Here is an 11,766-nt window from a genome sequence, read left to right on the forward strand (position 1 = left end):
ATCTTTGTAGGAAGTAGCAACACATCAACTGTAGGATCAATGTACAGAAAGATATCCGTGGAATTTTTGCAGCTGGGATGAAATATAAATGATAAAACCAAATAGATGAAACCCAGTTCATCTTGGCTAGCAATGATGATCCCAAATAACAACGGGAATAACAGTAATATAAGTGAGAGTCGAGTCTCCCTTTTCAATGTCATCAAGGACGCAAAAAATGATGTGAAAAATAGCTTCATAATCTCAATAGTATGGTTGAAAACTATTGCTATGAATCTCAAAGAAATATTTTCAGTTATTACCGACACACAGAAGGCCAAATTCAATGCTGAGATCTTAAGGAACTGAACCCTGGATCAAGTAGTCTACCTGGGGATCATCTTTATTCATGCAACCGTAATGTAGTTTATCAAAGAACACACTGTCATGTGACATACGGTTAAGAAGATTAGGTATTTGAAAACATACTTGCTGAGTAGATTTTGTTCAACAACATGATCATAATATAACTGCCTGATGAACGAAGCAATTATGTATAGTCAGTTCGACTGTCACTGTTTTACCATTTTCATTCTTCACACCTTTCTGTCTCATTGGAAATATTTTTTCAAGTCAATGATCTTGACACATGATGATATAGGCCTTCAGCATGCCCCCACATTGGCTAATACAAGTGTTCAAAATGCATCAACAGTTCTGATTCTGATTGAAATGGGTTTTCAGCATGCCCCAGCATTTTGCTGATAAATATTCAGAATATTTCAACATTTCTGATTTTGTTTGAAAAGGGTTTTCAGCATGCCCCAATATTTGCTTCTTGTTAATATGAGTCTTCAAAATACACCACATGGATCTGTCTGAAGTGAGCTCTAAAATGCCCCAATATTGCTTCTTGTTAAGATGAGCCTACAAGAATGCCCAAATATTCATATTGCTGTGAGCCTTCAAAATGCCCAATATTCTATTTCTGGTTGAAATGGGCCCTCAAGATGTCCCTCTAGATTTATCTGATTCACTCTCAATCTCTGTTTGACTGGAATGTCATGATCCCACGAGGTCCAATTTTGACATTGATTTGTTGTAGGTACTTATAGCTTATTCGTGTCCCAAATCTATTTATCTTGAATACTCTCATTTTGGTGTCACTAAACAGTAGTGTTATCAAGTAACTGAAATTTCTTCATGTTGTCACAAACTTAAGAAGTATTCAATCATTCTGACAGAAACGTCTGAGATATGTATCTTCTGAATGAGGTGACCCTTTTCTGTATCTGGAGGGATTTAGTCAGACAGAGCAGTGAAATAGTTTGGTAATCCGTTCCAGGCTGACATAGTGGCTTATCATTTCAGTGAAAGCCATCTCTGAAATATACTTTTCCATGCAACATGTTAATTCTGATAATAACTCATCTGATTATGAAGCGATCTTTCAGGATGATTTCACATATATTGATAGTTCTTCTGATATCGAGGAAATCATGAGTTCTGATTCTGATGAAGAGAGTAAACTGTTACTTGACAAAAATGGGATTCTCAAAGGCTGAAGCTTCAATAACCATGGAGATATGTGGTTCAGATTCATCAATTGCAGAATTGACAGATTTTATATGTGCTGATCAAATGGCTAGGGTTACTGATGCACTTCTTATGGTAGAAGATAGGAAGCTATTATGCAATGATCCCAATTACAAGCAAAGGCAAAACTTGGGTTATGATTTGTGGAAAAGGAAGAAGCAGAGGAAGCTTGAAAAGAAGCTTCTTAATGAAGATGATCATGCAGTTCATATTTTAATTCCAATGATCGGTTCTGTAGTTCCTACCAAACCAGATCAAATAACTCAAAGAACACTTCCAGAAGGTGCTATTGAGTCTCCTTATTTCTCCTATGAGCAAATTCATCTTCTAAATTCAATGATTGGTTCTGTATAACCAGATCAGATAACTCAAAGAACACTTCCAGAAGATGCTATGAGCACATTCATCTTCTAAATTCAATGATTGGTTCTGTCTAACCAGATCAGATAACTCAAAAAACACTTCCAGAAGATGCTATGAGCAGATTCATCTTCTAAATTCAATGATTGGTTCTGTCCAACCAGATCAGATAACTCAAAGAACACTTCCAGAAGATGCTATGAGTCTCTTTCAGTTAATGTTTGGACTAGGATATCACAATATTTATTCGATGTAGAGCCAGAATTTGTAGATTCGAAGCATTTCCATGCTGATACACTAAAAGGGCTATATTCATAATTCTGCCAATTAAGAACAGATTTCCTCTTATCTTGTTTTCTCCATGCACTATACATGATATTTTTCCATTGACAAAGAAATGATAGTCTTCATAGGATCCAAGAACAAAATTGAACTGCTTACAAACATGTACAAGAAGTTCCAGATTGACAGAAAGGATATGTAAGGCTCTTGAAGCTTTATGACGATGAACTACCTTCGAGTATCCAGAAGTATGTTCTTAATGAGTGCCGAAACTGGAATCCGGTATGAGTTGGAAGAAATAAATTTGTTCCACTTGAACCTGATGAGGTAGAAATGCTTCTAGGTTTCCCTAAAAACCATATATAAGGAGCTGCTAGAGACATGTTATCTGGTGATATCAATGTCCTGTTTCTTTTTTTCTTCTGGGATCAATAATACAGAGGCTGTCTTCTACTGTCTTGGCATATTTTTGAAAACAGATGTGCAAGAACTGAATGATGATCGATTGGAGCAATTGATGAGTAGTTTTGTTGAATTCGACCTTGTTGTCAGTGGCATCCAGCGTAACAACCTTACTGGAAGAAATAAACATCATTGTGATAAGATAGAAGATTTTTGTTGGTGCATTTTCTTACAATGGCTGCTACGACAACTATCTCTTTTGCTGCTTCAAAATACACACTGCCATAACATACTCTTCCCTAACCATGGACAGGTTTAGTTGATGGTAAAACTGGTTATCTCAACTTTTGGAATCATGTACGGCATACAAATGTAAAATTTGTTCCAATGTCTTATTCTGTGCTATAAGTCCTTAAATTCAAATTCAGCAATCTTCTGAAGGACATAATGAATATCATCTTGACAAAGAAAATGATCGGCCTAGAAGAAGTAGCAATGATGTATCAAGACTTGAGCCAACATCACGGTATAACCAGAGTGCAGGTAGTGACTTATTCATGGCTTTATGATGTAATCTTCTAGAGAACATGAATTGATGGTTGGGGAAAATAATCTATCTGGTGATGCTTATCGCCCTCAGCATGAGATAAACGATAATCTTTCTTAATGAACTACTGATAATGTCATAGAAGAATGTCACAAGTTCAATTATCCATACTTTCTTGCTTCTTAGACCACTTGCCTTCAAAAGTGTGAAGTGTTTCATCACTCTGGCCTCGTTCATTTTTTTTTTTTTTTTACAACAGAGGTAGAATAAGCAACAATTGCTTCAAAGACCTTTCTCATTTGAGACTGTCCTGTTTGAAAATGTTTTTTTTTCTCCTTTCTTTATTGAAGAATGAAAGAATTTTGCAAAGTATTGCCCTTCTTAGGTTCACAATAGAATTAGATCATAAACAATGAGTTTAATAAATATCAAATCAACTACACTTTTAAATCATTCAAAAATCATAGTCCTATGGCAAGTGTCAAAATTATTGACTGATTTGAGGTGCGGGTGGATTTTGGTAAAGTAGATTCTTTCAAGTTGGTTCAGTATGTCGTTTTGGCTTACACTAACTTGTAGAGATGCTTCTTGTTTCCCTACTCTCAGGAACGTCTTTGGGATGTGCGGTGCTTTATTAAGAGCTTAAGATCGTCTCTTATGTCATTGTTGCACCATTCATTATTCGAGCCGCCTTTTTTTAGGTTTTCAACTCGAATCCTCCTTTGGTTTCAAGATGTTATTTAAAAATTTACATCTTGAACCCCCCTTTATCATTTTTCATATCATGCATTAAAGATTTTTAAAAAAAACAATTTTTGCAAATAACAATCAATCTTGGAAGGCGGAATGAATTCTAAAGATATCATCTTTTACTTAGAAATCCATGTATGATTAGAATGGACTTTTCAGGTACGTAACGTAGGCCATGGCTTATGGTTACGAAAGAAAGGGATAAAAAGGCCCAAATAAGTGTTTAAGGGTAATCAAACCAAGGATCAATTCATTCTGATGCCATCAATCTTGCCTTGCTTAACTTGGATCTGCTTTGTTGGGGATTTTTTTCATCATTTGGATCCCTCTAGACTGCCAAATTTTGGATTCGTTTCCAATTTCTCATATCTTCAGCATTTCTTGCTCTTCTTGTTCGTACTTGATCAACCTTGTAACTTGAGGCTCAATAAGTCACCCATCTTGATTCAATTTTCCTTTTTCTTCTTCTTTTTCTTTCTTTGCTGGATGAGATAATACTTCAATTGCTTTGAGCACCTCCTTTTCCTTTTGTATTTTGGAGGTTTTTTCATTATTCTTGATTGGATTGATCTTTAAGCACTCTGTATTTGACATACTTTGTAGTTCAAAACTTTCATGACTTCATGGAAACTTGTCTTCATAATAAAACTGTATTGACAATCTTTATTCTTGTGAGCCAATATCCTTTACCTTGCTCCGCAATGTAGAGTGTGATCCTTGGTTAGGGTTGAATCAGAAGAAAAATTATTCAGGCTCAAATGGGTATAACAAAGGATATATATATATATATTAAAGGATAAATGAAACAATGCCATTCATCATCTCATACACATAAACCTTTGTAAAAAGAGGTATCTCCAGGGGAATGAATATTCAAGATTAATTTTACTTACATGAAAATGTAATTAATGCATGATATATTTATTTCAATCAATCACTTTCCCCTTCTTCTTTGAGTATGCCCTAATCACTTGAAATTATCATCAATGAGTTGGTCCATGATGCCTCATCTCGTCTCTTCTTGCAGTAATATTCACGAATAGTTGAAAGTTTGGTTCTTTTGAGGTCTTTTAGTTTATGATGGTTTTGTGTTTGGAAGGATAAATGTGTGACTCTTAAAGTTATGTATATGGTGGAAGGGGTAATATCATAAACCAATTAACTCTATCCGAGAAGGTGAACATCTAGAGTTGATGTCTCAAAAAAAATAGAGACATTTCTTCAGAATCTCAGATAAATGTAGTGTCAGGATTTGGTTTTGGTAAGGGTCGAGTAATTGGCATTGGATGGGATATTGAAGATATAATTTTACCACTTGCCAATAGATCTATAACTCTTGAAAAATTAAAAGAATATTTAATCTACTTGATATTCAATAATCTCAAGATTAAAATTTGATTCCTTGCTCATAACCATAAAAGCAACACAAATTTATTTATTATACAAAAGGCGGAGAAAGGAACAAAAAACAAGTTCAAACAAGATGCTGAAAGTAGAAAGGTACTACAGTGGTAGATAACACTTCCACTTATTTATTTTTCCATGCCTCATTATTCCTCTAATGTTGGGTATGTAATAGGATCAGGATTCTCATCCTTATTTGCCCCCCATTTCTTGATTATTTCTTGTGTCAAAACCCCTTTGTCAACAAGCATCTCAATTTCTTTTAACAGTGGCCTACAATTGCCTGTAGAATGCCCGGATACCCCCAAGTGAAAATTACAAACTCTATCTTGATCATAGCTATGAGCAGAAGGATTTGATGTCACTTTAGTTGGTCTTGGTGTCTTTTGCAGTTGCGGGGATTCTGGATGCGACATACATTCACATTATCAGCTTTCGCTTTTTGATCTGTTGGGCTCTTGTATGTGACTTTTGTGTTTTCTTCATTGATTACATTCTCAATTAAATCTCCACTTGTCACAAGATTCTCGAATTCGTTCGTCGGATTTGCCTGCATTAACTCGCAGAAAGGAGTGGGAATAGAATCCCGAAACATACGTGATATTTCTTCTTCTAACATGGGAGGTTGAACTTGTGCTGCTATTCCTCTCCATCTTAGGGCATATTCTTGAAATCTTTCATTGGTTTTCTTCTTTACTCTTCGAAGATCCATACGTGTTGGAGCTAAGCCTTTAACATACCGATATTGTCTCAAAAATGCATCAGCTAGATCTACCCATTTCTTGATCTGTTCTTGGGTCAACTGATTATACCAGACTACTGTTGGGCCAACAAGACTATCATGGAAAGAGTGAATTAACAGGTCATCAGAATTTAAATATCCACCCATTTTTCTGCAAAACATTCTCAAATGGATTAAGGGACAACTGGTGCCATCATATTTCTCAAAATCAAGCATTTTGAATTCATGGGGAATAATTAAATCTGAAACTAAGCTAAGCTCTCTTACTTCTAATTCTTTGTGGTAGGCACTAACATCTTTCATGTTTCTAATTGCTTTCTCTGTCCTCTTGACTTTATCCTCATATTGTGAATAATTAATGAGGCTATTCTTTGGGTTTGAGTGGGATGCCCTAGGGTATGTTATCTTTCTCGACTCTTCAATCTGATAGCACGATTTCTCTATAACAGTTGTATCTTCTTTATCAGATTCCATTCCTTGGATAATTTGATCTGATCCATCTGGTACTGAATCTGAAACTTCTTTCCTTGTATCCCGAGGTAACCCTGTCAATGGTTCTGTCAATGGTTTTGTAGTCCTTCATAAGATTGCTCCATTGTTTTCATGATGATGGTACAGTAAAATAAATGAATGATCTTGGTTTTTACTGTTACAGAAACCTTTCATGAATTATTTATATGTTTTTATAATTAAAGTACATGACAGTAATTAAATAAAAATATGAAAAATGCATAAATAGAAAAATAAGAATGCAAAATGTGCAATTCATAAATATAAAATACAAAATGAAAATGCACAGATACAAAATGTAAATGCATGTATGAAAAGGTGTTACTTAAGAGTGATCATCTTAGAACAGATTTCATTGAACACAAAAGCTTCAGTACATCAAACAAAACTTTTACATGTAGGGGACAACTTTTAATCCTAACTTCAACAAAACTTTTCATATAGGGAATAACTTTCCCATTTTCTTCTCTAAAACCAAGTTAGATTATCAGCTTATGGGCCATATTGCTTGTCTGGACTGCAGCTTCTTTCATGACATTCTGGGGTTCTTTCATCACCTATGTTAATTCTTGGAGTTGATCATTTTCCTTTGCGAGAGAACATTTGTGTTCAAAAGTTTTTGGAGAAGATCTTCATGTATGCTGCAACTCTTTTTCAGTTTAGTGACCCCTGATATCCACTCTTCTGGGGTGTTTCCTATTCCAGCATTTTGAAAAGCTTGACTGACCTTCTGGAAGTCTTCATGTATGGTTTCCATTTTGGTGCACAATTTATTGTTTTCAATCTTCAAATGACGTATTTGAGCTTCACACTCAGCAAATCTTCTTCTCTCTGGGTGCCCCTACTGATATTCTTACCTTTGAAGATTTTTGGTATTAATCTATCAGGACCCTTGGTTACCAAACCAGGTCGATCATTTACCATAAATTTTAAGGTTCCATGATCCAAAAGACTTTGGACTCGGCGTTTGAAGGCAAGACAATTTTCGATAGTATGTCCTTGAGCTCCGGTATGATATTCGCAATGAACGTTGATGTCATACCAATTTGGATACGGAGGTTGGAACGGTTTTATGTAATATGGAGCTATTTCTCGTGCTTCAAGTAACTTTTCATACAAATCTTTATATGATATAGGTACAACATCAACATGAGAAACACCTTTTGTTTTGGATTGAACCTGAGTTTTAGACGTCGGGAGCAGACCAAACTTTGATGATTTCTGATTACATGATTTCTTCTCTTCTCTGGGAGCTTGTACAGTCGTCACCATTTCTTTGGTATCTCCATACGATTTGTGAATACGAATGATGAATGTCTGTAATTTCTCTAATTGGTTAGGAATCAAAATCCCTTGCGTATCTGAAACTGCAGAGTTAGATTCATTGAGCTCTCTCTCTTTCTGTGCTGGAATCTCTTTTCCTTTGGCCAAAACAGATATTCTATCCATCATCTTGGTCATCTGCTCTCTTATTTCTCGTATTTCCTTTTGCTCTTCAATGGGCATACAATCTTTGGGTGAATAGCTCTTCTCTATCTTCAAAGTTCCCTCAGGATGTCTTTTCTTGGCCGCATCATATTTTGTTTGATCATAGAACTTTTTGTTCATTTATGATTTCTTTCTAATTTGATGAACAGTCTTTTCAGTTAACACCTTTTGGTTATGCCATGATCATGTAATGCAAACAAAAGAAATCAATATGAACGGATTAGAGCAATGTAATATACATGAAAAAAAAAATTAAAAAAAATAGAATAGTTAGTACCAACTAAAAAAAACTATATATCAATGTATAAATCTTAACCTCATGCTTTCTAGTTCCATGCTTTGTTTGGAAAATTTAACTTAACCGCACGATTTCTAGTTCACATGCATTTATTCAGGAAAAAGAAAAGGAAATAAAATAAATTAAAAGCTAGAGCTTATTTCTCCTTTGTGTATACCTACTGACAAAATTTCGGCATAGTTTCAGATCGGGAGAGTTTCTAGGGTTTATTATATGCAGGTTTTCAGTTCTAGGAGTAAAGGTACTCGAACTGTCCTTGTTGATGCCCCCTTGGGCTGTCAAACCCTCAATCCTAGTCCATTACAGACTTAAGCGGATCGAGTTCAATTCGAGGGGACACATTTCTCTATGACTGACACGGAGAATAAATTCTCACGAAGACATAGAGCATATGAACCCCGAAAGTTACTTGCTAGGTCTAACACGGAGAATAAATTCTCACGAAGACGTTGCTTTCACTCCCACTTAAAAGGGACAAACTCAATTATAGAGCTTTATGTTATGCAATGCAAGTGTTGTGTGTGAGGAGAAATGTTCAAACCTCTAACAGATAAATAAAATAATTAATACCTGAATAAAAAAACAATATTAATATAAAAATAATAAATAATAAAAATTTGAAAGAAAAGAATTAAAAATTAAATAAATGAATTTTTAATTTCTAATTAATAGAGACAATTTATAATTAATTTTGAAGTTTGACAGTCCCCAGTGGAGTCGCCAAGCTGTCGTAACCGGTTTTGGTCCGGGCACGAAATATTTATTTGGCGGTGAAATTGATGTGAATAAATGGTTTTGGAAATAATTTAGGAGTCGCCATCGGCCTTTTGGGTCAGGTAGGTCGAATACCTAAAAAATATATTTTAAAAGAGTTTTTAAGAAAACATCAATTAAAAGATAAACTGATCTGCGTTTTAACCAAAAATTCGTTCTTTTTAATAATAAAAAGGAATTCGTGGTCGGTTACGTTTAGGGAAGGATTAGCACCCCTACAACGCCCAAAATTGGTACTTTTTAATTATAAATTGTCTCTAGTATTAAAATTAAAATTCAAAATATATTTAATTTATAAACCTATTATTTCAAAATTATATAAATAATATTTATTTATTTATTTAAAATATTAGAAAAGAACTTCTAGGTGCCTTAAGACAGCTCTTTTCTTTGATATTAATAAAATTGATTTTAAATAAAATTAAATAATAATTTTTAATAATATTTAATTTAAAATACCAGAATAGGACATCCAGTTATATTAAGACTGTCCTTTTCTTCGATATTGAAAAATATTAAAATAATTTATTTAAAAAAAATATAAATTATTATTTATCATATATATTTATGACTATATAATAATAATAAAAATATTTAAATATATAACAATTAAAACAATAAAAATACCATTAGAATGATATATTTAAAAGCAGTAAAATAAATGAAAACATTTAAAATTAGTGACTAAATTATAGTAAAATTAAATTAAAAACCTAATTCATAATTAATCAAAATTATAGGGTTTAAACATGTTATTTTCTTATTTTATTAATTTAATGACTAAAATAAAACTATATAAAATTCGGATAATAAATTAAAATAAATTAAAAAATATAAAATCAGTATTAAAATAATAATTAATAAACCATGAGGGACTAAATTTGATATTTACCTAAATATATATATATATATTCTGATAAGGACTAAATTAAAATAAAAAAATTAGAAGACCAAATTAAATAATCAAAAACTACTTTCAGTGACTAAATCGTAAGGATTACAAACTATAGTGACTGCGGAAATGGTTTACCCATGATGGAAATTACACAGATACCCTCATCAAAACGGCGTCGTTTTGATGAGGGTATTTATACCCATTTAAGCCGGCCCTAAGGGCCATCTTTCTCACTTCTCTGGTTTTGCTTCTCTCTCTTTAGAGAGAGAAGCTCTCGTTTTCTCTCGCCGGAAGAGAAAACCGGCCTCCGTTTCCGGCGCCGATCGCCACCGCCGGCCACCGCTCACGGTGACCGGAATTCCTAAATTACTCTAGAGCATAGATCTCGACCTTCTAAGGCCGAATATGGCCTCCGTTTGTCCTAAAATGCTCTAGATCGTTCTAGATCTAAAATAAATCGAAGGTTTTACCTTCGGTTTTACAATGATTCCGGTGGTTCCATACGATTTAAAGGCTTCTACGATGGTAAGATGCTCCTTTTCCTCTTCTTTCTGGTTATTGGCTTGCTGTGATTATCTCTTCCTTTCGTTTTTTTTTTTCTGTTTTCTATTTTTTTGTTCTCTGTCTCTCTGTGGCTGTCTGTTCTTCTTTTCTTTCGCAGGTATGGTGGCTTTTATAGCCACCACGAGGTTCTGTTTGGACCGGTCCCGAACTCAATCATTCTGAACTCCTATTCTGAACTCCTGAACTCAATCATCCGAATTATTTATCTGAACTAAAAGCTCATTGTCCGTTAGCACCTGAAATATCAGTAGGATCCCTGCTCAACATAAAGATCTGTAAATATCTGAACCAATAAGGAAAATATGTTTATCTATATCTGCACGTTTTTCAGCATCATCTGGTAGTTCGGTATTACTGAGCTTTTCGAAGCTCACTCTATTACTCACCTTTTCAGGTTAAAAGAATTGTACCAGTGCATCTATCGACTTCAGTAAGGGAGTTCTTCCGGCGTTGTTGCAGAGTATGGTACATGTGATTAGGGGGCATGTAATTGTATTTTGATTTATATACGAGTCTGGAAATATGTTTTATTTTTAAATAGTGACAAATGATTTTATAAGTTTACATGTTCTGATAAAAAGATTTAAATTTTCCGCTATTTTTACAATGGGTCGCTCCGGTGGCCCTAATGTGACTTCTCGGATCGGATCGGGCTACCCCCATCGGTCTAGGGGGTTACATTTTTCATATATATACACACAAAGTTCGATCTTTTTTTCCTTCTTACTCTTAAAATTGTTTTTTTTCCGGCTCATATTAAGAAAACTAAGATTTGAATTTCATTTTTTTATGCATTTGTTATTTTTGATTCAGCGTTTTTCACTTGTGTTTGAAGGATTTCGAGAGATTCTAGGTTAATTATTGTCTTTTTCTAGCAGTTGTGATTTAAACTCTCTCTCTCTCTGTTGATCTATAGGAAGGGAAAAGTTCAATCTTTTATTTTTCTAATGTTCTTTTTGTGGTATCTTTACTAATTTCGTTCATTTGTGTGCATTGTTGTTTAGTTTTCTGATTGATAAATTCTGGGTTTTGAAGAATTTGTTCATAAGATTTGTTATTTTATTGAATTCTTACTGTTTTTTGTGTTGGAAAATGGAAAATCTTAGATAATCCGAATTGGAAGATTATCATCTCCTGGCAACCTTGTCAATGGAGAATCATCACCCTTCGACTCA

This window comes from Hibiscus syriacus, unplaced genomic scaffold, assembly GCF_006381635.1.
Source record: "Hibiscus syriacus cultivar Baekdansim isolate YM2019G1 unplaced genomic scaffold, ASM638163v2 tig00110576_pilon, whole genome shotgun sequence".
NCBI classification, from domain to species: Eukaryota; Viridiplantae; Streptophyta; class Magnoliopsida; order Malvales; family Malvaceae; genus Hibiscus; species Hibiscus syriacus.